Here is a 27865-nt window from a genome sequence, read left to right on the forward strand (position 1 = left end):
AAACAGGCTCCAGGCTCTGAGCTCTCAGCACAGAACCCGACGCGGGGCTCGAACTCACGGACCACGAGATCATGACCTGAGCTGAAGTCGGCCGCTTAACCGACTGAGCCACCCAGGCGCCCCTGAAACGCACTCTTTAGACTAAAGTAATTCTAGCAGTTGTCATTCTGTTTGATGGAAATCTGCATCGTGAGTTTGCGCCCTCTTCCCCACAGCATGATTATTATTGAAATAGGTAAATATTGGATTTCTGGATTGTGAACCTAGGCAGTATGATTCTGTCTCATCTTCACTTCACCAGCTGCCCATGGTCTAACCTCAGTCACATCTGAGTATATACCTGCACGTCTTCATTCACTAGCTTACAATAAATACACTTGCGTGAAGGCAGAGATGATCAGATAATCTTTCAAGTTCCTTTCCAACACGGATTCTCTTCTTTTTGTTGGTCTGTAATAAGAAAACCCAATCTGCGGTCAGACTTTACACACGGATATCAGTGTGAGCCTACATGAGAAAGTCTGAACATGAACAATCCCAGAATCAGAAGAGTTAATAAACCAATTAACAAAATGTACTGAGCATAGGCACCCTTCAAAAGAGAAAGATCAGGTTACATTTTTTTTCAAGGCAAAGAAAAAAAAACCTAATTAGTATCATGCTCTGAGATATACTTTTTATTGAAAGCTATGTTTTTATTTTTAATTAGTTCAATAAATGGCAATAGGCAGCTTTTTCCTTAGGTAATTCCCCAGGCTGTAGAATCACTGTAGGAAATTAGCTCCATTTCAGTCTTTGATCCTTTAAGACCAGGGTCTACAGCTTTGCTGGACTAGTGTCAATCGTTTTAAGACCCCAGAGAAGGAAAAGCCTTACTGTCCCTAAAAATGTAAAAATGCACAGTGTCAGGAAAACAGGGTTCCATGTACATTAAGCAAAGAACAAAGCTGATCGTTACCCATAAAAGGAAGGATTTACATGAACTCTCCCCCAGCAGAAGAGGTGGGGAAAGGTTAGCATGAGGTTGTTAGAGAAACCTTTGACTCTCCATTTGTGTGTAATGATCTTCATTTGAAGACAGTCCCCTTCCTAACGTTTTATCTAAATATATATCCCAAGTTGTCGAGGTTGGTTCATTAAAGTAAAATAATACCACGATATAAAAAGTCTTTACAATAACAAGTTTTCCAATCCCAAGTTGTGACTTCTTTTAAGCTGTGCGATAAGAAAATGTTCTCGTAGAGTGTTGTGTTATTGTCACTCATGGTTTCCATTTGCCTACCCTTTACTTATTTTTCTGATGGTAATAAAAAATAAACTTATTCATGCATCTCTTAAATGATACACTTTGCAAGGTAAAATCACAGTATGGTGAGTTTAAAAAAAAAAAAAAAAATGCCACCCTACCCTTAATTCTTCCATTTAGTGGAGCTTCATTGTTTTACTTAAAATAAGTGGGTGGCTATTTCAGTTTGCATTTCCTTTCTACGAGAGGATTCTTTTAAATACATATGTATGCTTTAAGAGAATTTCACCTGGCAGTTTGGTGTTGACTGGTGCTAACTAAAATTTGAGAACTGTCTCACGTCTACAAATGTCATATCCCTTCACGCAGAGACAACGGTTTGCTGAACGTTTCTCTACATTAGAGATTTACGATCTGCTTTTGTTCCTGTGTGTCCCCTAGGTTTTGGCCACATTTCTACATAATCACTCGCTCCTTTTCATATAGGTTCAAAGTTCCATTTTCCCAGAATTCGTCTCAAGGCTCAATAAGGATATCAAATTTCCACTTCAGCATGGGGGGACTATCTCATATAATCTGTAACTCCCAATGTCATATACGATGATTTTTTAATTGTGTGTCTTATTTGCAAGATATCTGATCATGTGGCATTAACCAAGTTCCTATATTTACTTTGGAGCAACATTTCTTTCCTGGGGCTCATTTGGCTGGTTTCACATTCTGGTGTAATCATATATCATACACAAACTTAGGGAAGAAATTAGAAAAACAGTCTATTCATAAGAACAATTTAAGAAATCTACTGGGTTGGAAGCCTTTCTCCCCTGGTTGAGATCATTTTATTTATTTATTTTTTTTAAATTCATCTATAAATTATATCCTAGAGGAAAACTTCGTGCTAGGGACAGTGAGCACCAAATCCCTATGCACTTTTTATTTGTGTGGCAGGATATCTCAATGCCTCATGAGAAATATGATGTACCCCAAGATGGAAGGTTCTGGAGCAGAAGTGCTGGCCCAGCTCCGGGTTGAGATCACAGCCACTCTCTCTGCTTAGGTTCCATGGACCTCACTTTGCCTGAACAGAGGATCCTTGATTTTATTTCACCTGTGCTGTTCCTCTCCACTCTCAGACACTCAAAAGAATAATTATTCCCACAGTCGCCACTGAAACCTGCCTTTTGAAAAGTCTGGACCAGGAAACCGATGAATATCTCTGAGTTTGCAAAAATAGAATCGCCATTCCTGAAGCTTTGGTTCTTATAAAGGGACTTTTGTAGAGGTCCCCACCGGTCTGTTTACATTGGATGTCTGTTGGGTTGCCTACAATGGCTGCCTGGAGCTGTTGGCCACAAGAACTTCCTCCCTATCTCCTTCTTCACCTTAAAATGGATGCTAAGGTCTCTTCTGGACCCTTATCCCCAATTTTCTTTTTTTTACCCAAGTGTTTATTCAGGGAAAAACCATCCGTGGCGGAACACGTGGTGCCAAAGGAAAAGGGAGGGTAACACCTCATGCCGGCTGTCACTCCCTCCCCCTCCACATCCTTATTCCCGTGCCCCATTGCTCCATAACAAATTACCCCAAAACTTAACAGCTTAAAACAACCATTTCTTTATGCTCACAAATTTTCTGGGTCAGGAATTGAGTCAGAGTACAATGAAAATTGCGTATGTCTGCGCAGCAGTATCTAGAATCTCAACTGGGAAGACTCCACAGCTAAGGGTGACTCGACAGCTGGGGATGGAATCTTCTGGAGGCATCTTCACTCACATATCTGGTGTTTGATGTTGGCTGTCAACTGAGATGTCAGTTGCCTCTTTACGTATGTCCTCTCCACGTGGTCTGTGCTTCCGGCCAGCTCTGAGCTCCAACAGTGAGTGCCCCAGTCAACAAAGTGAAAGCTACATTGTACTTTCCACCTAGTCGTGAAAATCGTGCAGTATTGTACTGGCTACAAGCAAATCACAAACCGACCCAGACTTCAGGAGAGAGGACATTGACCCCACCTCTCAGTAAGAATAGTGTCAAGACCCTCGGCAGTCGTGGGGCACCACCTGGGTGGCTCAGCCTGTTAAGCACCCGCCTCTTGGTTTCAGCTCAGGTCATGATCAAGCCCTGCGTCAGGCTCTGCACTGACAGCATGGAGCCTGCTTGGGATCCTGTCTCTGTCTCGCTCGCTCGCTCACTCTCTCAAAAATAAATAAATGCAGTCTTTTTTAAAAATCACCACATTTATCAACCTCATCCTTCCAAGGCAACATTCAACATTCTTAATGTCTTCACATTCATTCCTTCATCAATCCTCTCTCTCTCTCCCTCTCCCTCTCTCTCTCTTTCTCTCATGCTCTTCACCCCAGGACACTTACTTGATATCTTACGTTTCTCTGCAATATACCTGATGTGTTTTTTTTTCCTTTGTACAAAATAAAAACAACAACAAAACTCGTGGCTTAAAAAAAAAAGTTGAACCTGTAAGGAATGACCGAACAAAGCAGCAACCCAAAAGGGAGCGCACTCTCACACCCAACTTTTAAACCCACACATGCCCTCCTTGACTTTTGTTTCCCGCAACTATGGAAAAGAATCTCAGAAATTTCAAACGAGCTGTAAATTCGCTTCAGGTACAGCAGGGCAGAAAAGTAGCACCAAGACTACGTTCTGTCTTTACAGTGGGGTGAGAAAGAGAAAAAGGGAGAAACCCCAATATAAAACAACAAGAAGCAGAAAGGCACCCATGAGCAGAAAAGCCAGCCTTGGAGTCCTTTGGGCATAGGACGTGATGGAGGGAGAATCCGAACCAGGAAGGGACCCAAATATGGTGATAAAGGATAATTCTACTGCAGCCTACTTTAATTAGCTGTACTCAATAGAAAGCATACAGCAGACGTGAGATTCCAAGAGATCAGAGTTCAAATATGCCATTTATTATCAATACATGTATGCCACTGCCCACTTCATTCGTGAAGAAACTGAAACAGCATTGAGCCACAGCCATGTGGCCAGAAAAGGCCAGAGCCCATCTCCAGATCTCCTGCTCATCACTGTGTCTCTTTATGTGTTCCTTTCCCCTGACAAACTGAGAACCCCCCCAACGAAGGGCGGGACCTGTGTCACTCATTTCTGAATCTCCAGAACTTAGCGGCGTGCCCCACACACGGTGGGTATTCTGCAAATAGTTTGAAGTCATTGACAAGCAAACAAATGTTGTTCGGTTCCAAGAGGGATGTTCAAGTCTGTGGTTCAGAGAGAAACGGGATGGAAATGCAGATTCCAGCACAATCTTGCAGACCGTCTCTACGGAGCCCAGGTAAGTAAATCTGAATCTCTTCCATGACAGACAACCTCACAGGCTATGTTTAGCTGACATTAAAACACTTCGTTCCCGGGGCACCTGGGTGGCTCAGTCGGTTGGGCGTCCGACTTCAGATCACTTCATGATCTCACGGTTTGTGAGTTCAAGCCCCACGTCGGGCTCGCTGCTGTCAGCACAGAGCCTGCTCCGGACCCCCTGTCCCCTTCTCTCTGCCCCTGCATCACTCGTGCGCTCTCGCTCTCTCAAAACTAAGTAAACATTAAAACAAATGTTTTTTAAGTGTACTAATTGAAAAATAAAACTCTATTCCTTTACCCTGCAACTTGGCTGTTTTCTAAGTTGCAAGGGGTATTTTTCCTTCACTACATTATCCTAGAGGCCATGCACCAGCTGTTCTGTTGTGCTATTATATAATCTGAAACAGAGGGAAATTACAAACAAAATTCCCAAATACCTATTCACATTCGATTCATTTCACAGGTGCCCGTGTGCTACTGATGCCAGCGGTTTGATTTCATGTCACCTGGTTACAATTTAAAGCCTACCAAGAAATGGCCTGGTTTGGAAAGCATAAAAGCCAACGGACAATTACGCGCTGGATATGTTCCCCCAATTCTGTAACGACACGATTGGCTGAAGGCTTTTTAAGAACTAGATTTGCAACGAGAGTCTAAGTAATTGGAAATGTTTCTATTTTGGAAAATTCCCCCTCGCAGTCCCTTTAGCGCACGTAAAGTGTCCCCAGACTTTCTGCTTTTTAGATAACTCACTTGTAGTGTGATAGTTGTCCTGGGTATAAGCAGGATGATATCAATAACAAGGGCTACGTGGGTATCAGGATACGTAAGGCTAAGTAACTGATTTCCATTCTCATTCAACTCAGAAACACGTGGGACACACTTTTTTTATTTGAGAGGGAGAGAGAGCATGCACCCATGCAGGCATAGGAGGGATAGAGGGAGAGAGAGAGAATCTTAAGCAAGCTCCACACACAGCTCGGAGCCTGACTCAAGACGACGCTGGGATCACGACCTGAGCCAAAACCAAGAGTCCGATGCTCAACCGGCTGAGCCACCCAGGAGCCCTACCACACATTTTAAACTCCTGTATTTCTACCTGATATCCACATATGGGGGAAAGTTCTAAAGCATCAGTGCGTCCCTAATGCTTCCTGATATCCATATATCCCAACATCCAAATATGTGTTAATAAAGAGAGAGATTTTATACGAAACCACCTCAAGAACATAACTGATTATTACGATGCTTGGTGATGTAGTCACATCTCTTCACATCTATTTGATGTGAAGGATACGATTCGAATTGTCTACTGAGTATTCCCAGTCACAGATGAGGCACCCAAGGCCTACAGAAATTGGACCACTTCCACCGGCTCCCCTTCATCTGCTGTTCCCCTTCCCCTCGCGCCACAATGTCTGTTTACGAGAGTGTGTTTTCATTCGAGGCAGGTAAACGATAAGATATATTTCAAGTTTGTTTGAATCACAGGTACCCCGTGAATGGTGCTTTTCCAGCCCCAGCTTTTCTTTCTCCCTACCTCATGTCCAACGTCCCCCCCATATAAAAAGTCGACGTCCAGGTTAGAACTCTCACATATGGAGCTTCCTTTCAGTGCTGAGAGAGTGCAAAACACTCTCCGTTTTGAGAATCCCCAGAGGTTTTTAAGGGTTATTCAAGCGGGCGGCAGGTGGGGCTTACGGGCCCGCAGCCTCTACTGCCCTCCCTGAGCTGCAGCGGGATTTTGCCGCCCCATCAGCCAAGAACCGGGGGAAACCAGGCTCAGGAGATGAGCCTCACAGAGTCGGTATCGGTCTGGAAAGCACGAGTGTGAAATGGAAGCCAGATTCACTTAGTTTCCTTTACAGAAGCATCAGCCCCACTCGGACACCGGCTGTCTTCCCTGCCAGAGAAGAAGAAGAAACTGCTTTGTCTCGTTCACTTCGTCACCTAAAACCATTTCATGGGCTTGACAGCCGCTGCTTTCTGATTATGGGGCCAACTCCTCAGCATGAGGTTTGTGGCATCGACAGGTCCCAGAACAATCCGGCGATTGTTTGGGGGAAGCTTGGGCACTCGGGGTTGAGCACTTTCACGTCAATTATCCCCACGGGTTGTCACGACTTGGAGCTGCTCTAGTGGAATGAGGGGAAGAAAAGTAATGAGGAGCTCGGAGGCCTGCACACGGCTCACTGGCCCCGAAGAACATTCTGCCCGCATCTCTGTTTCCGGCCGTCGAAGATACGATGAGAGCGGTTCCACACACCCCTGCTCCAGAAAAACACCAAATAGCTCCCGTTCCGGAGCATTAGCATTCACAGAAAGGGGTCATTCCCTACAGAAATGCCATCCGTTTTCAGCTCTAGGCGGAGGTGTTTGGGGCCTTGTCATTTTCTCAGCAGTAACAAAAAGGTTGAAAAACGAATTCTCTTTCTTTCTTGGAAAGCTTTGCGAAGGTAGAGAGGGAGGTAGAAGGGGAAGAGCCACAATACGGTTTCTTGGCGCGTGTGGAGCCTTGATGTTTAAAAGGCCAAGTACATAGGATAGTGGGGAGTCAGCGGTCTCCCCAAATCCACGTTCCACGTGTCCACACAGGTCCAGGCTGCCCTTCCCAGCCCGCCTTGCAGTTAGGTGTCGTTGTCCGGGCCGCCGGACCATGGCTGGGCCCAGGCCTCTGCGGAGAGAGCGGGCCCACCTCCTCCACACCTGCTCCCCTTCTCACACCTTGAAACTTGGATGTGCGCATAACCACCTTCAACCGTGCAGATGACAAGTGTTCCGGGGAGTCAGCGACGGCGGAGGACAGAGCAAAGACTTGCAAGGAACCTGTGTCCGTTTTTAAACAGCAGTGGGTCAGAGCAGACTGCCTCTGGAACTTTCACCTTGGACTGTCACACGAAAGAGATAAACTTGTTCGTCTTTTAAGCCACTGCACTGTTGAGTCTCTGAATAACAACTTGGCCTTCTGCGCTAATACAGACAACGATTCTCAGCCCACATCAGAAGGGGCTTCCCCAGGCGCTACTCTCTTCTTTACCGGCTCCCCATACATCACATAACATCTCGCAGAAAGCCCAACCTTTATCCAGACTGATGGCAATGGTTCCCCCAGCCTCGAAAATCTTTCCTCGGGAAGCGGCTCAACTTTCAGCAGCAGGGATGTCTCCAGGAGTCCCTGGGGGCAAGTTTGGGCTCTCATCCAGGGCATAACCACGGGCTCTCAGGCCCGGGTCCGAAGTGACCTTCCTTCCAAGCTAGGGAGGTCTGGTCCACGGTCCGGGGAGTCCGTTTCTCTCACCAAAAGGCCAGCAAGGAATTGTGAAATGCAGGAGCCAGAGGAAAGATGTGGAGACTATACTGGAATGCCTGTAGCTTTTGGACTCACATACGAGAAGAAAATAATCACTTCTACAAATTAGATCATGGGTCCATGGGAGGGCAAATACTCATGGAACAAGACATGTCATACTGCCCAGAGACAGTCAGTGAATGTAACTATCATCCCCTGAGATGATTTTTATCTTGGATTAAAGACAGTGATAGAGCAGCGCCTGGGTGGCTCAGTCCGTTAAGCTTCCGACTTTGGCTCAGGTCACCATCTCATGGTTTGTGGGTTCGAGCCCCGCGTTGGGCTCTGTGCTGATGGCTCGGAGCCTGGAGCCTGCTTCAGATTCTGCCCTCTTTCTGCTCCTCCCCTCCTCGCACTCTGCCTCTGTCTCTCTCTCTCTCAAAAATAATTAGCGTGAAAAAAAATTTTTTTTAAGCAATAGAGATCAAAGAACTTGATATGTTTGGGTTGTTAGTGGATTAATATATGCTAATTATATAACTTATTAACTAATGTATGAGTTTTCGTAGAACTTTCTACAACGATAAAAATGTTCTGTATCTACATTATCCAATATGGTAGCCACTAGCCACAAGTGGCTAATAAGCACTTGAAATGTGGGTAGTGAAACGAGGACCTGAATTTTTAATTATATTTAATTTAAGGAACTTATCATTGGATAGGTACACGTGACTACTGGCTACTCTCTTGGAGATCGCAACTTTGTTCAGCATAGTTTTCCTGAAAAGGGCCAGATAATAAATATTTCAGACTTGGAGAACCACGTGGTCTCACAACTCCTCAGTCCAGTACTACAGGGTGAAGGCAGCCCCAGACAATATATAAATTAATGGGCATGGCTGCGTACGGTGAGACTTGATTTGCAAAAACAGGGGGGTGTTTGAGCCTCGTCGATAAATTTCTAAATACTTTCCACGATGTTTTTAGCTGCCGAGGCTGGGAAATAAATTCACACCAAAGTGTTAGTGACAATATATTTCAATATCTGCATGTTTCCCTCTTTTGGTAAGGACCCAGAGGAAAAGGTACCTAACCCGGGAGAGCTCATCTCAAATTTCAGCATCTCAGATGCTGTGGGACTTGGTAGGAGACACGTGGGGAAGAATGCCTTTCCTTCCTCGTGCCCCCACAAACCACATTCCAGAACTGGAAAGCCCCTTGCTCTCCTTGCCAGGGTCCTGCTCTCAGTCCCTGCGTTGTCATGACATTCGGAAGGTGTCTGTTCCCATCAGAACTTTACTCTTACACAGCCCAGAAGGGGATGGAAAACGCCCTGGCCAATTTGTCTTACAGAACCAAAACTCTCCTTCGTGTGTCACTTTTATTTGGTGCCAAAATTAGAAGATTAAAAAGGTAGATAAATCAAAGCCTTTTCCTACCTGGTAAAGGCAAATCAATAGACTCAATTTCCCAGAGTCTCAGAGAAGCCATGTTTCATGTTTAAATTTCACCTCAAAAGCCATAACTGGCGAATACAGGATACACTATATCCGGCACATGAGGCTCAGTGGGAAAGAGAAATGGAAAAAAAAAAAGAGAGTTCTGGGGCCAGAGAGCCACAGAAAATAGACTCCATAATGAAGAATCTGGAGCCGTCTCAAAGGCAGTGCTTTGCACATTCTGACTTCTGATTTGATACTAATTAAAGACACATTTAAGTTTAGCCCACATTTGCACCCTGACACATTGCCGGGTGCTTTAGGGAAAGGCTGTCTTCCCCTGTCCAAAAGGGGTGGAGGTAATTGTGGCCTGGAGAATAAAAGCGAAATCATTAGAAAAATATGCTGAGAATGTGGAATATCCTCACAGCCGTATCATGAATAGTTTCCTCTTGTGGTCAGGCTGGAGGAAAATGGATCTTGCGATGCAGTTATGATATCGTCAATATTGAATGGAAAATGCTCACATACACGGGTGCCCCAGGACACATCAAGAAGCAAAGTTATTGCAGGCAACTCTTAGAGATGCTTTTCTTCTTTTCTCTAGGATGTTGTGTGGCCTTCTAAACTTAGCATGAACGGTAAGGTCTGATTCCTTGGTTGTTTCCTATGTCCTTGCCCCCGCCCTTTCTCTGACCCCCATCTTAAATCAAGCCCCCTCCCAGAAGCACCTGCTCTTAAGAGTTTTCCAAATCTTTCATGAGGGCTAGGCCCCTAGCCTTCCAATACTTCCCACTGGTAAGAGAAAAGCGCCCACTACCACCAACGTCCCAGTGGTTCTCGATGCACTCAAAACCACCAACTACTACAATCTATAGGAGCCCTCCACGTACGTTTAAGGCTGGCTGCGCGTTGTCACCCCACGGACGCTTTCATTCCCTTTACCCCCGGCCTCCCCCTCAACAAAGCCCTAACCACTGACCAAGAGAACTGGGATCTCCTTCTAGGGTAAACTGTGCACCAAGTTCCGGCTCCATAACTCAGGTCACTGTAAGTGCGATGGAACAGCACTGAACTGGAGAGAGGTGAGCTGCGTTCTAGTCTATCATTAGGAAACTCATTTAACCAGTCTCTTATGGAAAGTAAATGATAAGCTGGAACAATGCCTGCTTGCAAATTCGACGACTGTCCGAAAAAGGACCAAATCTAGGATGCTACCATGTTCTACATAAATTGACAAAGTCCTGGGGAAGGGCTTAAAAACAAATAAATTGTCCTACTTGAAAGACGAGAAATGGACAAATTAGCTAGTTTTGGGAGAGTTGTTCGTGTTAGTATTAGTGATAATTAAAGAGGTGATGATACCTGAGAAAATCAAGGGTCCTGATAAGGAGTTTTAGATAAATTAAAGAGTAGGATACAGAGCTCTGTCGTTAGCTCAGATCTATAGTAGAAAGGAGTCCTGCATATTCTTTGCAAGGACATAAAAAAAAAAAAATTGCGTTTGGGAACTGCTCTCATAAGTGGTTCGGCCAGTGTGAAAAATTGTTCATTGGATGAGAAAAATTTTAGCAAAAGTTGAAATTTTCTGGTGTGAAACTACGGAGCAAAAATGTGTGATTCTCCATGGAAACGTGGTTTCGAAAGAAGCCAAGGATCTGCTCGCACATTTCAGTGACATCACGGGGAGCAAAGCCACCGATGCTGCTCCTAAACCATCCACGGACTGGATGGAGAAGGTCAGAAGCCAGTACTCCCCGCCGGAGGTAGAGCCCACACAAGGTGCATTTGCGCGAGGGGTGTGCTCCTGAGCTACAGTGGTTCATCCAAGAGAAGAAAGGTCCCTGGCCGGTGTTCAGGGGAGACCAAAGCTGGCATGGTAGAGGAAATCCCTTGCCAGGTCACTTTCTCCTCCAGGCAGAAGAAACCAGCGAGCTTTTGGCCATGGGCAAAGGACTCGCTTCATTGTGGCCACGTGGTTAAGTCTCATGTTGGGTCGGTTGTCCTGTGCTACCCTATGAACTCCAGAACACTTAGGTGCAAGAATGCGAATGAGTGAAACATTGTCTAAGGTTCTAATTGAACTTCTTTTGTTGGAAAGACAAGAAAAGGCAAAGGAAGTCAGGGCTTTCGGGATCACACTACGGAATGTTAGTATATTACCCTCTTAAAGGGAATGAGGAGTCTGCATAGGGGGCCCACACAAGGTTGTTTATTGAAGCCCTTTGGTTTTATATACTAAAAAAAAAAAAGGCTAATCACCATCTGTCAATAGAAAAGTGATTGAATATTCCACAGTATACCCATGACATAGGATACTATGCAACCATTTAAAAAATAATAATAAAGGGGCACCTGGGTGGCTCGGTCGGTGAAGTGTCCAACTTTGGCTCAGGTCATGATCTCACAGTTTGTGGCTTCAAGCCCCGCGTCGGACTCTGTGTGCTGACAGCTCGGAGCCTGGAACCTGCTTCCGATTCTGTGTCTCCCTCTCTCTCTGCCCGCCCACCTCACACTCTGTCTCACAAAAAAATAAATAATATTTAAACATTTTTAAATAATAGTGCTAATAAAGCCCAACCCTTGCATTGAACTAGAAAAATCTCTAAAATGTGTTTTTACATTAAAAAACAAGTTACCGATGAAAAGATACAGTGTGAGATGGCTTGTATTTTTTTTTAATCCCACGATAAAAATGAAGATTTGGAAAACTTTTTTTATTTTTTTTAATGTTTTTTAATCTTTCTTTATTTTTGAGAGAGAGACAGAGTGTGAGCAGGGGAGGAGCAGAGAGAGAGGGAGATACAGAATCGGAAGCAGGCTCCAGGCTCTGAGCTGTCAGCACAGAGCCCGACGCGGGGCTCGAACTCATGAAAGATTTGGAAAATCTTAAGAGCAGGTGCTTCTGGGAGGGGGCTTGATTTAAGGTGGGTGTCAGGGGGAATTTCATTTGCAGTATGAAAATGTTTTTAGCTGAATATATTGTGTGTTACCTATGACAAAATGGTTGAGATCAGGGATTTGAGGCAAGGTTCACTTTTTCAAAATTTCAGCTTCAATATTTAGTATCTGAGGCAAATTATTGAACCTCCCTGAGCCTGTTTCCTCATCTATAAAATGGGGGAAATGATAGTTCCTAATCACAGAGGGGGTTATAAGAAATAAATGACCATGTATCCAACCCCGAAAATTTTTCTTAGAAGACCAAACAAAGGATTTACATCCATGGATGTGGGGCGCCTGGGTGGCTCCGTCAGTTAAGAATCTGACTCTTGATTTCAGCTCAGGTCATGCGCTCACAGTTCATGGGTTCGAGCCTGCATCGGGCTCTGTGCTGACAACGCGGAGCCTGCTTGGGATATTCTCTCTCTGTCTCCCTCTCTCTCTCTGCCCCTACGCCACTCGCCTTCTATTTCAAAATAAATAAGTAAGCATATAAAATTGGGGGAAAAAACATCATTAGGTGCTCAGGACAGACAGGTCATGACCCAAAGGGCATGGACTCTCAAAGTCCTGAGCCCGCTCCGTCGTGAGAAAAAATGCTCCGGTCATGCGGGCAAGGAGGGATGGGAGGTGGGGGAATGGATGAGTCAGAATTATATAAAAAGAGGCCTCACTTCTTATTTTAAGAACCTGCAGTTAAGCATGCTTAATTAGACTGGCATAATTTAACCCTTAATATCTCCAACTAGTCCAAAAGCCACTGGGCATCAAAATAATTTATTTTGGGACACCTGGGTGGCTCAGTCAGTTAAGCGTCCGACTTTGGCTCAGTTCATGATCTCGCGGTTCGTGGGTTCGAGCCCCGTGTTGGGCTCTGTGCTGACAGCTGGGAGCCTGGAGTCTGCTTCGGATTCTGCGTCTCCTTCTCTCTCTGTTCCTCCCCTGCTCGTGCTCTGTCTCTCTCTCTTTCAAAAATAAATAACAATTAAAAATTATTAAAAAATAATAATAATTTATTTTAATATCTGGTACATACCCACAGCGAACCACAATCTTTTCAAGTTATCAGGTATAGCTGTTAGAGACCAAAGAATTCAGAATCAGCCCTTGACACAAGCTGAGTGATTTCAAGGAAATTTGGAGATGTCATATACAGGGAGATTATTTATCAAGCAAACTTCTGGCTATTGTCTTAAAAAGAAAGAAAAATAAAAAGGTTCATATCAAGAACACTCTTCTTATACGTTCCTAAACTTTAGAATTTTTTTTTTTTTTTTTTCAAATCTCCAGGTATATCTTCGAGACTACCAGGGGCCGAGGGCCTACTTAAGTCAAGTGTTAAGGGCCAGGAGAGGCTTAAACTAACTACTTATTAACTAAATTGTTAACAGGGGATAAGATCTCGCTTAAAGAGGTGGTACTTTTACTATTTGAGTGCAAAGAAGGAAATGCTGTAATATCTTCATCATATTTGCTGTCTGTGAAAACGGTGAGTATGTGTTTACTGATAGAACGAAGTTTTCTGAACGATGGCCGAGCGTCACTTCTTAAATATTTACCTCGTTCAGCCCCAGGGAGAATTTCCAATAACAAAAGATTTGCTGTTTGTTTTGTATTGAGTGTGTGCTATAATGAGTTTCCAAAGAGTAAGGGTCTTGAGGTCCATTTGACTAAACTTTTTCAGAAGAGTTCAATGTACACAAACCGTTCGTTAACGAGAGCAGAAATATCCCTGGAGGTAAAGTTTGGATTCCTGAAATGTGATTTGTATTATATTCGGAGCCAAAGCACAGTAGGAATACCTATCAGATTATAATAGAGAGATAAGATGTGAAATTCAATTATGGCGAGCACGTGAATGTCAACAGCTCATGGGGACACTCTTCACGAATGGATCAGGTGAATAAAATGGCAGCGGCTTGGAATCGTGTTATTATCAGAACAGGAGATCTGAGGAATGTTTCACTCCGACCGAAAGTTTCTATGGAAGATTAATTACTGTGAATATAAGTAATTCCAGAGTTAACGTGTAAAGAAAACATGACCCTAGGATGGAGAACAGTTGGTAGTCCCCATCCCTACTTGCGTTCGTCAAGCACCCCTCTGGATAAGTGTAGCGGGCACTGAAGGGACACGGCCAGGAAATCGTCTCAAAGCGTCCGTGCTTCGTGATGGAAAACAAGACAGACAGACATAATAGGTATATCATGGCACATACATAAAAGATATCCACTGGAAATACAGAGAGCCCTCCACTGACTTGACCATGGTGAGGGCTGCCAAAATTATAACAACTCTCGAGAGACTTAGAAGATTGCCGGAAACATAAAACAGACACATGAGAGAACTATTCTTATAATAATCAAATAACAATACATCAGAATCTCAGCATCTTGGAGGCAGAGGAGAAATTAGAAATGATAGGTTAACCCTTTAATACGTGAGTAAGTGAAGATACGAAAAACAGGAGGAAAAAAACCCAATATGTAATGACCGGCTACTAGAACGCAGAGGACGTATGGTGCGTGACCTCATATACCTGATGCCATGTGGTTCTCCTCACTGCTCTGTGAGGCACACACGTTATCCTCCATTTGCAATGAAGGGACAGAGGAACAGAGCTGAAGTGCGGTCACATAACCAAGAAGATGTGGCATCAGGGGGCACACCCAGGTCCCTTCGCCCGCCCCTGGTCTTCCCCCCAAACCATGCGGGGGTGGGTTAAGTACCAGGCCCACATACCCAGGAACAACATGCCATGCTTGCGCCCAGAGGAGAGGTGAATCTGGGAAGTCTTCCCAAGAGAGCTGGAATCCGAACTAGGATGTAAGAAAAAACATGAACCGCAAATCGTAGGAAGGATAAAGCTAGTAGTGGCAGCGATAGCCTCTACCCTCAGTGCTTATCTGTCCCACCCAGGCAGAGGCAAAGTCCTCAAGGATTTTGAACACCCCCACCCCCATTGTGGGTCTCATTCCCCACGGCATTTTCAGTGGAGGAGAAGGCCTGGATCACAGCACACTCAAGAAATACATGTTGAAGCAACAAATGCTGAGAGACCTGGCTATGACTGAGAGGGTCTGATGTGACTTCTCTGAGGACGACTAGAAAAGATTTTTTCTAAATGAATAGCTAATAGGGTGCCTAGGTGGCTCGGTCGGTTGGGCATCCAACTTTGGCTCAGGTCATGATCTCATGGTTTGTGATTTCAAGCCCTGAACCCCCCCCCCGCCCCTCCCCACTCACGCTCTCTCCCCCCACCCTCAAAAATAAATAAACATTGGGGTGCCTGGGTGGCTCAGTCGGTTGGGCATCCAACTTTGGCTCAGGTCATGATCTCACAGTCTGTGAGTTCGAGCCCCGCATCGGGCTCTGTGCTGACGGCTCAGAGCCTGGAGCCTGCTTCGGATTCTGCGTCTCCCTCTCTCTCTGCCCCTCCCCTGCTCCTGCTCTGTCTCTCTCTGTCTCAAAAATAAATAAAAACATTAAAAAATTTAAAAAATAAATAAATAAACATTAACAACAAACAAAGAAACAAACAGCTGGGAAACTGGAAATACCGAAATTTGACAGATTTATCCAATTAACATGTCCCTTCTCCTGCTGTCCTCTTGTCCCATGCGGCTAGCCAGCCTCCAACCTTGGCTGGAAGAGTGTCTTCTGTTTTACTGAGTCTCTGTTGAGGAAAGGTCGCACCATCAGCCCAAAGGTTAAGGATGGTTCTTCCCTCCTACATCCCAAAAAGACTGAAGGAGTCCACACCAGAAAAAAAAATCGCTGACCCACTTAGTACCAACACACTTACCGGTTTTGAACCTCTGGCTGGCAACATTCCCAGGGAGCAGGGGCAGACAGAAAGGTCCCAGTCAATGGCTTATAATCAATTTGAGTTTTGGCGAACGCTGGATGGAGTCACATTAATAACTGCAGGACAGAAGGGTAGTTAAGGAAAAACTTAAAACTGAGGAGACAATCTATTCTGTGCAGGGCACTCCAGGTCACTAGAAAAACCTCATTCACTAGACATAAAAGAGAAAAACATAAAAGAAGCGCCCCTCCCACACTCCTAAAAAGTGTCTGACCTTTGTGTTGGAGTCCGGCCCCCATCCTGGTTCTTTTTTCTCACAGATTAGGGGAGAATCATCTTCAAGAGCAGTTAGGGCTCGTGAGACTCTGAGAATCCATCATCGCATCGCTGGTGGGATCAGCCTCAAATGAGCCCGCTTCAAGAGAAGAGATTTCCTTAAAACTCCAGAGATAAAATACAATCTTTATCCCCATCCAATCTTTACGCCATCTTCCCGGACATTCTTCAGCCTTCTCCAAGCTTTCGCCCTCAGAAAGCTCTTTCCCCCCTTCCTTTCATACTGTACTCAAAATATCATCACCTGTCACAAATAAAGACAGCTCTGTCCTGAATCTGGGGGCAGTGCTGGGGGTAGTGATAGATGACTTTACTGTCACTGTGTTGACAATATGAGCACTTCCTTCCAGTTTGGCACATCAAAGTCTCAAGAATGGGTCAAAAGTAAACAAAAGTGAACTTAAATGGGCCAAATACTCCGATGAGTGAAAATGGTCTCACGTCTGGGAACCAGGAGACCTGCCGCTTAGAAGTTGGACAGATCACACCCCTCTTGGAGCCTCAGTTTACCTCTCTGTAACATGGGAGTGATATCTCCCAGGATTGACCCGAACATTAAATGACAGAGCATCTAGCCCAGTGTCTGCTCCCTGCAGGCCTCCAGGCTGTTTGCCAACTCACCCCAGCACCCACTCAAATATTAACGGGCGCCACCAAGGCCATCCCCTGGGAGCAGAGACACTGGATGGTTAACAAGCTTAAAAAGTTTAAGGAGTGGGGTGCCCGGGTGGCTCAGTAGGTTACGTGTCCAACTCCTGATATCAGCTCAGGTCATGATCTCGTGGTTGGTGAGACTGAACCCTGCATCAGGCTCTGCGCTGACAGCGTGGAGCCTGCTTGGGATTCTCTCTCCCCCTCACTCTCTCTCTGCCCCTCCTCCCACTCTTTCCCCCACTCTATCTCACCCTCTCTCTTTCTCTCTCAAATAAATAAACTTTAAAGAAAGTTACACTTTTATCTCTTACCTTCTTTTCATTTTTTAAATTTTTCTATTAATCTCTGCATCCAGTCAAACAGGAGTTTTCATAAAAAGTCAATTTTCTCGAACCTTAAGGTTAGAGAGAATTTAAGTTCTCAGCTCGAAAGATATTTACTTAAATATCATCGAAAGAGGGAAAGGTCAGAATCAGAAAATTGAGAAGCACAAAGAAAAGGAAGGTTTATCAAGTTTACTGGTAGCAAGATGCAGAAGAGATGCAAATATATGCAAATGAAAGGCCAACCGCTGTCTTGAACGGCTAAAAAACAGACATACTATAAAATGAAATATAATGACCAGAAAGGTAAGGCTTTTTATTCTAAAGCAAGAAGGAAAGAAGAAAAGAAAAAAGGGAGCGAAGGAAGAAAATATTTTTACAAACACAGTAAGAGGGCACCATCAGGCACTGCAGTCATTTGGGAAGTAGGTGTACCACATAAAAGTTCCAAAGCTAGTGGGGTGCCTGGGTGGCTCAGTCGGTTAAGCATCCGACTTCAGCTCAGGTCAAGATCTCACGGTTCGTGGATTCAAGCCCCACATTGGGCTCTGTGCTGAGAGTTCAGAGCCTGGAGCCTGCTTCGGATTCTGTGTTTCCCTCTCTCTCTGCCCACTTGCACTCTGTCTCTCTTTCAAAAACAAATAAAACATTTAAAAAATTAAAAATAAAATAAAATACCAATCACAAAAGTGATTACACATTTTATGAATGACCAAAGCCACAAAGACATTCCCTTCAGTTTCTTTAGTCTTACAAGCAAAGTAAATTATAAAGTGAACATTTTCTAGAACATAAGCCAACGAATATGGAAAAGATTCATAGAACACTGCCAGTCATCATTTATTTAAATTTTGGATTTTGCCTTTTCTCTTTGTTTTCTGAAATTAAAAAGGTTTAGTTGTGTCATTTTCAACAATTCGGGGGAAAAAAAATAGAGAAAAAAAATGGCAATTACCAATGGACTCGACCACTGGTTCTAAGAAATGTTACCTCTAACTGAATCTTTGTTCCAGTTATTTTTCTGTTGTAATGAGGTAAATTACAAGATCACCTGCACCACTAGGACTAAATACCCGTTGGACAAAAAAAAAATTTTTTTTAATATTTTGATAGATTCAGTTTGTTAACATTTTATTTCAGATCATTGCATTCATGTTCGTATGTGGCCAACGATTTCACTTTGTTTTATCTCCCTTGCTCAGCGTTGTTATCAAGACCATACATATAAAGTGCTGTGGGGAGTTGTTCTGGTTCCCTTCTTCGGAAACATTTATACAAAGTAGTGCTTATCTGTTCTTTGAAGATTTTGTAATCTTGGCTGTGTCTGGCTTGTTTTCTAAAGAGGGGACGGGGCCAGGGGAAAGCCACAGATGATTAGCTTGATTCACTTCTTTTGTGGTATATTCAGTCTTTTTGGTTTCGTTACATTTTTGTAATTGACATTTTCCTAGGAAATTGTCCAATTTCTCTGGAAGTTTCCCAACATATTGTCAGGAACTTATCCACAATATTTATTCTCAGATAGGTTCTTAAATCTCCATCTGTAGCTACGTCATGTCTCTTTCATGCCTCCTCCTGTCTTGGGTCATTTTCACCAGAAGTGTTTATCACTCTTTTCAAGGAACTAGTTTTTAGTTTAGTTGATTTTCTGTGTTATTACTTTGTTTTCTAGCTCATTAATTGCTAACCTTATCTTTATGATTTCCTTCCTTCTGCATTCTTTCTGCTTGCTCTTTTTTATTAATTTTTTTTTTTTTTTTTTTTTTTACTGTATTCTGTTGAGCACTTAGCTCATGAGTTTTAGTCTTTCTCATTTTCTAATGGATGCAACTAAGGTTATAAATATTCATTTAAAGTCCCAGTTAGGCTGCACTCCACAGGGGCTTTTTCCTGTTCAATTTTTTTTTTAATTTGTTAACTTTTACTTAATTTTTGATTTTTATTAGAGAGAACTCCAAACATCTCCAGGAGCAAACATTGCTTCACGTTGAATCATTCTAAAAAGTTCCTAGCTCAACATGCAAACGGCCTTTGGGTAATAGTGTTCCCTGGTTATTTTTATGCTAGAAATTCATGCGCATGTCTTATTTCTTCTCGAAGACAAAAACCACACGCTAAATAACCTTGGGTCGTACACAGTAAGTGCTCAACCAAATCCGGATGAATGAAGCTTTAATTCCATACGACCCTAGGAAAAGCAGTTTATTTTACCAAAACACAACCTTAGCCACATGGCCTGGTAAAAAGAATTTTTAAATTACAAGTTTTATCACTCTGCTTCAGCACTTTTATCGCAGTGCCCGCATCTGGCCTTCCACAAAAGTTCAGGGTAGTTGAACAAACACCACTTTAGGAGCTCTAGAGTAGCTGCCCAGGGATGGCCCGTCCTCGACGCCCGTCCAGCGTCAGTTCCAAAGGGTCGTGTGTGCCCTCCCCGCGCCTCTTGTCTACACAGTCCAGGCCGCATCAGCCGCACTGCTGAGCCCAAGAAAAGCACCACTGAGCCTTCCCAGGAAAAAGAACTTGTCACCACACGAAAGTAAAGATTCCAGAGCCTTGAGACTCCACCACCGGCTCAACTGTTTCTAAGAATAGCGCGAACTGTGGAAAAAAAAAAAAAAAAAATACTGGCACCAGACCCTGGTCTTTAATTGTCTCCAGGCTTGAAAATAGAAACAAGCTGAAACGGAAGTGCCCCTGGAAACGCTCCGCAGGCCTCCCTCCGTGCCGGGGGCCGGGATGCAGAACGTTGAGCTGGCTCCTGGTGACGCTGGCTCCAGGGGCAAACCCTGCGCGGTGACGTCACCGCGGCGCATGCGCTGCCAGGACGCGATGGGCCGTCCCGGGGCTGGAGGCCTGGAGCTCCGCGGGGGCTCCCAGGGCCCTGGGGTCTCCTTCCGGCTCCTCAGAGGTTCTCCCTGAGCCTCTGCAGGGGAGGGCCCAGGGCCCGGGAGGGTTTCCCCTCCCACGAGGGAAACTTGTTTGCCAAATGCCTTTCTTTCCATCTATTTTCATAATGTTAAATTTAGCCTATTGGTTCCTCAATCAGATTTTGCAAATAGTGCCCTCTCTTCAAAACACAAGGTCAGCCTTGCGACCAGGGAGGCCTCTCAGCCTAGTGGTGGGTGTCCGGCTGGACGCCTCCCATTCACAGGCTGGCCGGCTAGCCCCCGACAGGTGACCAGGAGGAAGGACGCCACTCTTTATGGTTCCAGCAGGCACGCAATTGTGGGGATTTTTATAATGAAGAGGCAACGCTAATCTGAATAGGTTTCTTGCCAGAAACAAATTCTCAGACGTCGGGGGTTGCTTCTGAATAAAAAGTGCTGCATGCAAAAAGTTCAAAGAAGCTGAGTCTCCACACGTCCAAACATCGCTTAATGATCATTCAGGGGCGCCTGGGTGGCTCAGTTGGCTAAGGGTCAGACTCCTAATTTCCGCCCAGGTCATGATCTCACAGGTTTGCGGGTTCGAGCCCTGCATGGGGTTCTGTGCTGACAGCGCAGAGCCTGCTTGGGAGCCTGTGTCCCTCTTTCTCTGCCCCTCCCCCGCTTGCTCAATAGCTCTCTCTCTCTCTCAAAACAAATAAGTTTTCTTCAAAATCAATCATTTAGTGAAAAGAGGGTTTTCCCCCTGCAAAATCTCTAGCATTTCCAAAATTACTCTTAGTTGGAAACAAAATAAACAAACAAGCTTCTTTCGCCCCAATTCCCAGACAAGCACAGTGTATTAAAAAAAAAAAAAAAAAAAAAAAAAGGTGTTGGCCGTGAGTTCCCAGAAACCCAGTGCCCATTCCTGGTGGGATTATTTCAGCTCTACTCCCTCCAAAGTGGTTGTTTACACAGTAAGAAGAAAAAGAAAAAGAAAATCGAAATATTTTCTTCCACGTGCATAATATTCTGTAATGTCTTGAAGTCAATGGCCTGCTTCACAAGGTAAGGGAGGTGTGGTATATGCAAGCCAAATAATGGAACTTAATGACAATATGGTTGTCAACTGCCAAACTACAACAGCATGTCCCTTCCAACCTAAACTCTAGTTTTAGAAACACAGAGAACCAAAACAAACAAACAAACAAAAAACCTAGCACCAGAGAGAGGCAGATACAAATGGGCACAGCCCACCCAGAAGGACCACTGAAACTCTGGGTCTCCCAGGGACCCTGTCTTTGGGCACAACCATCGGCACATGCAGAAATTCATCATTCCTACCCAACCTCCAACACGATTCTCACTGTAAGACTTATCTGCCCAAACCAGGTTACTAAAGCCCGAGCAGAGGCTTGTCCTTGCCACAAATCAGACGTCACTTACACTTGCCACGTGCTAGGCTGTTCCGAACTCGGAGATCTTAAGAGCATTTAGCTGCGCATAGGGGCGGTTCCATAAACATTTGTTAAATTGAATGGAATCGCTGTTCTCGGCTAATCTGCCTTGCTTGCCTGTTTCTTAATACCAAATTGAACCCTGGTAACCACCAACCATCTCTTGGACCTTCTATTGTCCACATTTGCCATCAAGGTTTATACCCTAAGACACCAGCTCCATTTGCCCTCTAGACCCTGAACTTGCCTAGGATTTCCACTCGGACACCTTAGAATGACCTCTGCTGTGACTCAAGACTCACCTGTCTCCACCATCTGGCATCTCTTGGTCTAGCCACAGCTACAAATATCCAGCTATGACATTGAGAAGTGAGATCAAGGAGGGCAAGGATGACAAAGCAAGAGGAGGAACTAACACTTGTTTCTCCCCTTGTTCTGTGCGTGGCTCTGTGCCCAGCCGTTGCATATGTTACCGCTTTTAATTCTGTTCTCAAGAACACCAGGGAAGAAGGAGATGATACACCCACTGTCTGAGACTTTGGGTCAGGAAATAACTCATACACCAAGATCCCAAGTGTTTTTCCAAATGGAAACACTGAGCCCTTCCCTTCAATTACTGAGTTTTAATTGCAGGTCTGAGAATTGATGACCATCCATAATGAAATTTTTACCCATCCACAACACAATGAGAAAAATAAAGGCAATGAAATATGTTTCCCATAGGCTGAAATATTCTGTTTGAAGGACCATCCTTTGCTCCGAGATCATAGAGGAACCATTTCTTTCGATGGAGTAAAGTCATTCCTTGTAGCCAAAATTACATAGAGCCAAAAATAGCCTTCGAAATTCCTTAAGAAGGTACAAAATGAAGTTCAATTTACTATTTATTAGCAAGGCCAATCACAGCCTATTTTTCCTCAGCATAGAAAAGATTCTTAGCACTACGGTAGAGTATATCCGATGAAATACTTGGCTTTCCTTGAAACATCATGTTGTTTTTAAAAACAAACAAACCTCTGGGGCGCCTGGGTGGCGCAGTCGGTTAAGCGTCCGACTTCAGCCAGGTCACGATCTCGCGGTCCGTGAGTTCGAGCCCCGCGTCAGGCTCTGGGCTGATGGCTCGGAGCCTGGAGCCTGTTTCCGATTCTGTGTCTCCCTCTCTCTCTGCCCCTCCCCCGTTCATGCTCTGTCTCTCTCTGTCCCAAAAATAAAATAAAAAAATTAAAAAAAAAAAAAGATTAAAAAAAAAAAAAAAACAAACAAACCTCTTCATGGCCAGAACGACACTTTGCTGAGGAACTCGGGGCTACCCATGAAGGGGAACAGGAGATCCGCTGCTTTATTTTTCTTACATCAGTTACCACCTTCCAGTATAATATACATTTTATCTGTTTATTTTTGTACACAACACATAAGCTTTATGTGTTTTGTTTTATGTGCTTTGTTTTATGTGCTTTGTTTATGGCTATTTACCAGCATATGGTAGATACTCAATACGTATTTGTCGAATGAATACCATTCACTCCAATTATCATATTCGTATAATCATGAATATGATTAGTGGAGTGCCTGGGTGGCTCAGTCAATTAAGTGTCCGACTCTTGGTTTCAGCTCAGTTCATGATCTCACCTTTCATGAGATTGATCCCGGAGTTGGGCTCCGCACTGAGGGCACGATTCTCTCTCTCTCCCCTCTCTCTCCCCCTCTCCTGCTTGCATTCTCCATCTCTCTCTCTCAAAATAAATAAATAAATAAACATTTAAGAAGGACAATATAATAAAAAATAAAAATCCTTAGCAAACTGGGAATATAAAGGGAGCTCCTTCAATCCGACAAAGGAGTTCTGTAGCTGACATAACAGTAGTGAAATAGTGAATTCCTTTCCCCTACGATTAAGCGTGCAAGAATATCCACTCTCACCATTTTGGCTTGACATTGCCCCGGAGGTCCTAGCTAGTGAAATAAGGGAAAAAATTAAAAAGCATACACATTAGCAAAGACAAAGCTAAACTGTTTTTAGTCAAAGATGACGTGATCGTCCACGTCAAAAATCCAAAGGAATCTATAATAGATTAGCACCGGTGAGTGAACTTAGCAAGGTGGTGGGGTATAAAGTCAACACCCCCAAAATCCATGTTACTTCTAAATGACAATAAAAACAATGGAAAAAATAAAAGTCTACAATGCCATTTACATCCCCAAAAAGGTTAAACATAGAATTACCATACGATCCAGTAATATAAACAAAAGAATTGAACATGGGGACTCAAACAGATATTCAACACCAAAGTCCACGCGGCATCATCCACAATCGACAAAAGACGGAAACAAGCTGAATTTCCATTGACAGATGAGTACATAAACAAGGTGTGATATACACGTACAATGGAATGTTTTTCAGCCTTAGCAAGGAGTGCAATTCTGACCCCTGCTACAACACGGATGGACATTGAAGACATCACGCTAAGTGAAATGAAACACACACACAGGGATAAATACTGTATGATTCTACTTACCTGAGGCACCTGGAGTGGTCACATTCTTAGAGCCAGAAAGTAGAAATGTGGTTGCCAGAGGCTAAGGGAAAGGAATGGGCAGTTATTTCTTAATGGGTACAGACTTCCAGCTCAAAAAAAAAGGGGTGCAGGTAGGTGATGGTAGCACAACAATGTGAATGTATTTAATGCCACTGAAGGGGACATGTTAAAATGGTTCCGATGATAAATTTTGTGTTATGTCTTTCTTATCACAATAAAAAAATATCGTTTACAATATCATCAAATACCTGGGAATAAAATTAATGACAGATGTGCAAGTCTTCTATACTGAATTTTATAAAACATGCAGACATTGCTAAGGGAATTCTTTAAACGAGATTCTTTTTTTTTTTTTTTTTACATTTTTTAACGTTTTTTATTTATTTTTGAGAGACACACAGAAACAGAGCATGAGTGGAGGAGAGGCAAAGAGAGAGGGAGACACAGAATCCGAAGCAGGCTCCAGGCTCTGAACTGTCAGCACAGAGCCCGATGCGGGGCTCGAACCCACGAACCGCAAGATCATGACCTGAGCCGAAGTCAGACGCTTAACCCGACTGAGGCACCAGGTGCTCTACTAAGGGGAATTTTTTAAAGGCCTAAGTAAATGGAAAGAATTACCTCATTTGTGAATAGACACACTGAATATTATTAGGATGTCAAGTCTGCCTGAGTTGATCTGTGGGTCCAATGCAATTTCTGTGACAATTCCTGCAGGATTTTTTTTTTAATAAACAAATGGATTATAAAATTTATGTGACCTAAAAGCAATCTAAATATCCAAAACGATCTTGGAAAAGAAGGAAGAGGAGGACGAGGAAAAGGAAGAAGATGGGTAGGCAGCAGAGAAGGATTTTGTACTGCCATTATTTCAAGACATGCTATAAAGTTATAGTAATTAAAACTGTGTGGTATTGGCATAGGAACAGACAAATAGATCAACGGAACAGAATAACAAGCCCCCAAATAGACCCATACGTATACGATCATTTGATTTTCAACAAAGGCACCAGTGAAGTCAATAGGGGAAAGAAAACTCATTGATCTAGTGTGGGAGCAGCTGTGGATATCACCTGGATGTCCTGTTACTTCACACTGTGTGCACACACACGCACACACACACACACACACACACACACACGCAAGAATAATTCTCAGTGGAGATGGGTCTAATACCTAAATGTGAAGGCTAAACTATAAAACATTTGGAGGAACTCACAGAATGGCATCTTTGGGGGGCACCTGGGTGATAGTTACAGGAATCTATACACGTGTAACAGCTACGAACTGTATACATAGAAAAAAGTGAACACAACTGCATGTAAATTTAAAATTACTTACCTGGAGTGAAAGAAGCCAGGCATGCAAAAGAAAGCATTCCTTTTATCTAAAGTCAAAAAACAGACCAAACTAATCTATCGTCAAAGTAATCAAAATCGTAGTTAAATTGGGGTGATGACATTAAATGGAAACGGGAATTGTCTAAGGGGCCAGAAAAGCTTTCAATCTTGATCTGTTATGGGGGCCATGTGGCTGTGGACATACATATAATATCATTGAGCTTTAGGCCTGAGATGTGTTCACTTCACTGAGTTTAAATTTACCTCAGTAGGGGTGCCTGGGTGGCTCAGTCGGTTAAGCGTCTGACTTTGGCTCGGGTCATGATCTCGTGGTTCATGAGTTCAAGCCCCACATCAGGCTCTGTGCTGACAGTTCAGAGCCTGGAGCCTGCTTCAGATTCTGTCTCCGTCTCTCTCTGCCCCTTCCCCACTCATGCTCTGTCTCTCTCTCAAATATAAATAAAACATTAAAAAAAATTTTAAATAAATAAATAAATTTACCTCAGTAAAGTGTTATAAAAAATATTTATTATTGGTGGTCGCATGATTCTAAAGAGAATTCTCCCTTCGTTTTCCCACAACTGAATTTAAATCAATAAATACATTTAAACGCCTAAAATTCCCAGATTTAAGGTCCCTCCCTGACAGGCTATTAGGCACCTAAAGAAGATTCTTAATTCTGTCAGATGTTAAGTGCAGAAGCCAGATCTGTAAGCTCTGCACTTATTACTAAAAACAGCCTTGGGGGCCAGGGAACCTGGGCTTTCACTGACCTCTTTACAGACTTTTCCCTCACCTTAGCAGAAATAGTATTTACCAAAATCAAAGTGTAGGTAATCCAACAGGAATGTGTTTCCTTTTGGGGTTACAGGCCCAAGAAAAAATGCTAAGCCAAATGTTTACTGCTAAGCTGACAAACAAAAAACGAAAAGAAACAAAAAACTCAAATCTCCAGGAAAAGGCATATGAATTACTTGTTTAGTTCTACAAAACGAAACAAAACAAGAAAATGTGTTAACTCTTGATTAAGAAAGAAATCAAAACAATACTTCATTGTTAGTATGAAAACAATCTAGAAAATGGTACAGTAAGAAAGCATTAGCCATCAAGTTAGCTATTAAACAGCTTCCTTTCCCGGTCCCCACTCAGCTCCAGAGGAGAGGTCATTAACTTAAGGGGCTAAGTTCACATTAATTAAGCTTAACTGCCCTTGACCAGTTGGATAGTTAATCTGTAAAACATCCAGCTGCTTTTGGGTATATAGATACATTGATCGAGAGAGAGAGAGAGAGAGAGAGAGAGAGAGAGAGAGAGATCTAAGCTATTATCTATTTATAGATACATATCTACATGCACATACATAATTATGGACAGTTCTTTCTTTAATGTTTCTGTTGCTTCAACCAGACTGCATTACCAGCATGCGTCATTAGTGGACAAATACATAATGATGAAGCGTTTCCTTTCCCATGTGCAGTGTTTTTCATGTTGCAGAAAACTGAAATAAAACCAGAGCATCAGCCTTGTAAATGGAAGCGCTCCCCGTGAGCGGGGGCGGACTTTCCCACTGCGGAAGCTCCGTGTCTGGAATCCCTAACCCTACGCTGCCAAGCAAGCTCAAGTTGAGAGCCCCCCGCCGACCACGAGAGAGCCTGACAAAGGAATAGCGACCGTTAATCACTGTTCCATGTCCACTCCGACCTCCCAGTTCGCTTCATGATTCCTCCTCCGGCCACCTGCCGCCAAGCACTCGGACCAGATCACTCTGGCAACTGGTGAATGCCCTCTGCTCCGATAAGAGGACTGGTTTTCCCCTGCGCTCTCTCTACGGGGCTGCTTCACAAACAGCGGGCGGCTGGGAATGGGCCTGCTTGCAGCGCTGGGCTGGCCGGATCCGCTGGGCCCCCCTCGCCCCTACACCCACAGGGCTCAGGAATAGGTCGCTAAGGCCTTGGCATTGCTCACACTGAAGACGCGGCCCCGGGACGAGCTGGGGCACAGATCGCGCCACCTATCTGAGTCACAGTGAGGACGGGGCTGCTTCCGTTTAATAACTTACCTTCCCACAGGCCTGCGACAATGTCCCAGAGATGGTGGGGCTTTTCTCCCTCGGGCCCAGTAAGTGTCTTCACTCCGGCTGTCTGGGCAGGCACGTCCACCTACAAGAGAATGACAGGTGTGTTTCGGGTTTGGGTTTGGGTTGTGAAGTTAAAGGGGGAGGAGAAAAGAGGAGAAAGAAGTCGCATCCGTGTATGTGACCTGAATGGGCAAGTGCGAAGTTGGGGGAAGACTT

General features: G+C 44.0%; 1 long non-coding RNA gene across 3 annotated transcripts; it reads right to left on the reverse strand.

The window, feature by feature from the left end:
• Nucleotides 1–36: 36 nt before the first annotated feature.
• On the reverse strand, nucleotides 37–27865 carry LOC109276342 (uncharacterized). Of its 3 annotated transcripts, none has more exons than XR_008419550.1 (5): nucleotides 25837–27613; nucleotides 24854–24943; nucleotides 24212–24272; nucleotides 23325–23428; nucleotides 37–450 (listed from the first exon to the last, which is right to left on the reverse strand). It is a non-coding gene; the product is annotated as an uncharacterized LOC109276342 (long non-coding RNA). The 3 variants fall into 3 exon arrangements; XR_008419549.1 differs by lacking the exon at nucleotides 25837–27613 and adding an exon at nucleotides 27632–27865 and having other exon boundaries at nucleotides 38–450; XR_008419551.1 differs by lacking the exons at nucleotides 24854–24943; nucleotides 25837–27613 and adding an exon at nucleotides 27632–27865 and having other exon boundaries at nucleotides 39–450.

Source organism: Panthera pardus, unplaced genomic scaffold, assembly GCF_024362965.1.
Source record: "Panthera pardus isolate Hobbes unplaced genomic scaffold, ASM2436296v1 HiC_scaffold_6, whole genome shotgun sequence".
NCBI lineage: Eukaryota > Metazoa > Chordata > Mammalia > Carnivora > Felidae > Panthera > Panthera pardus.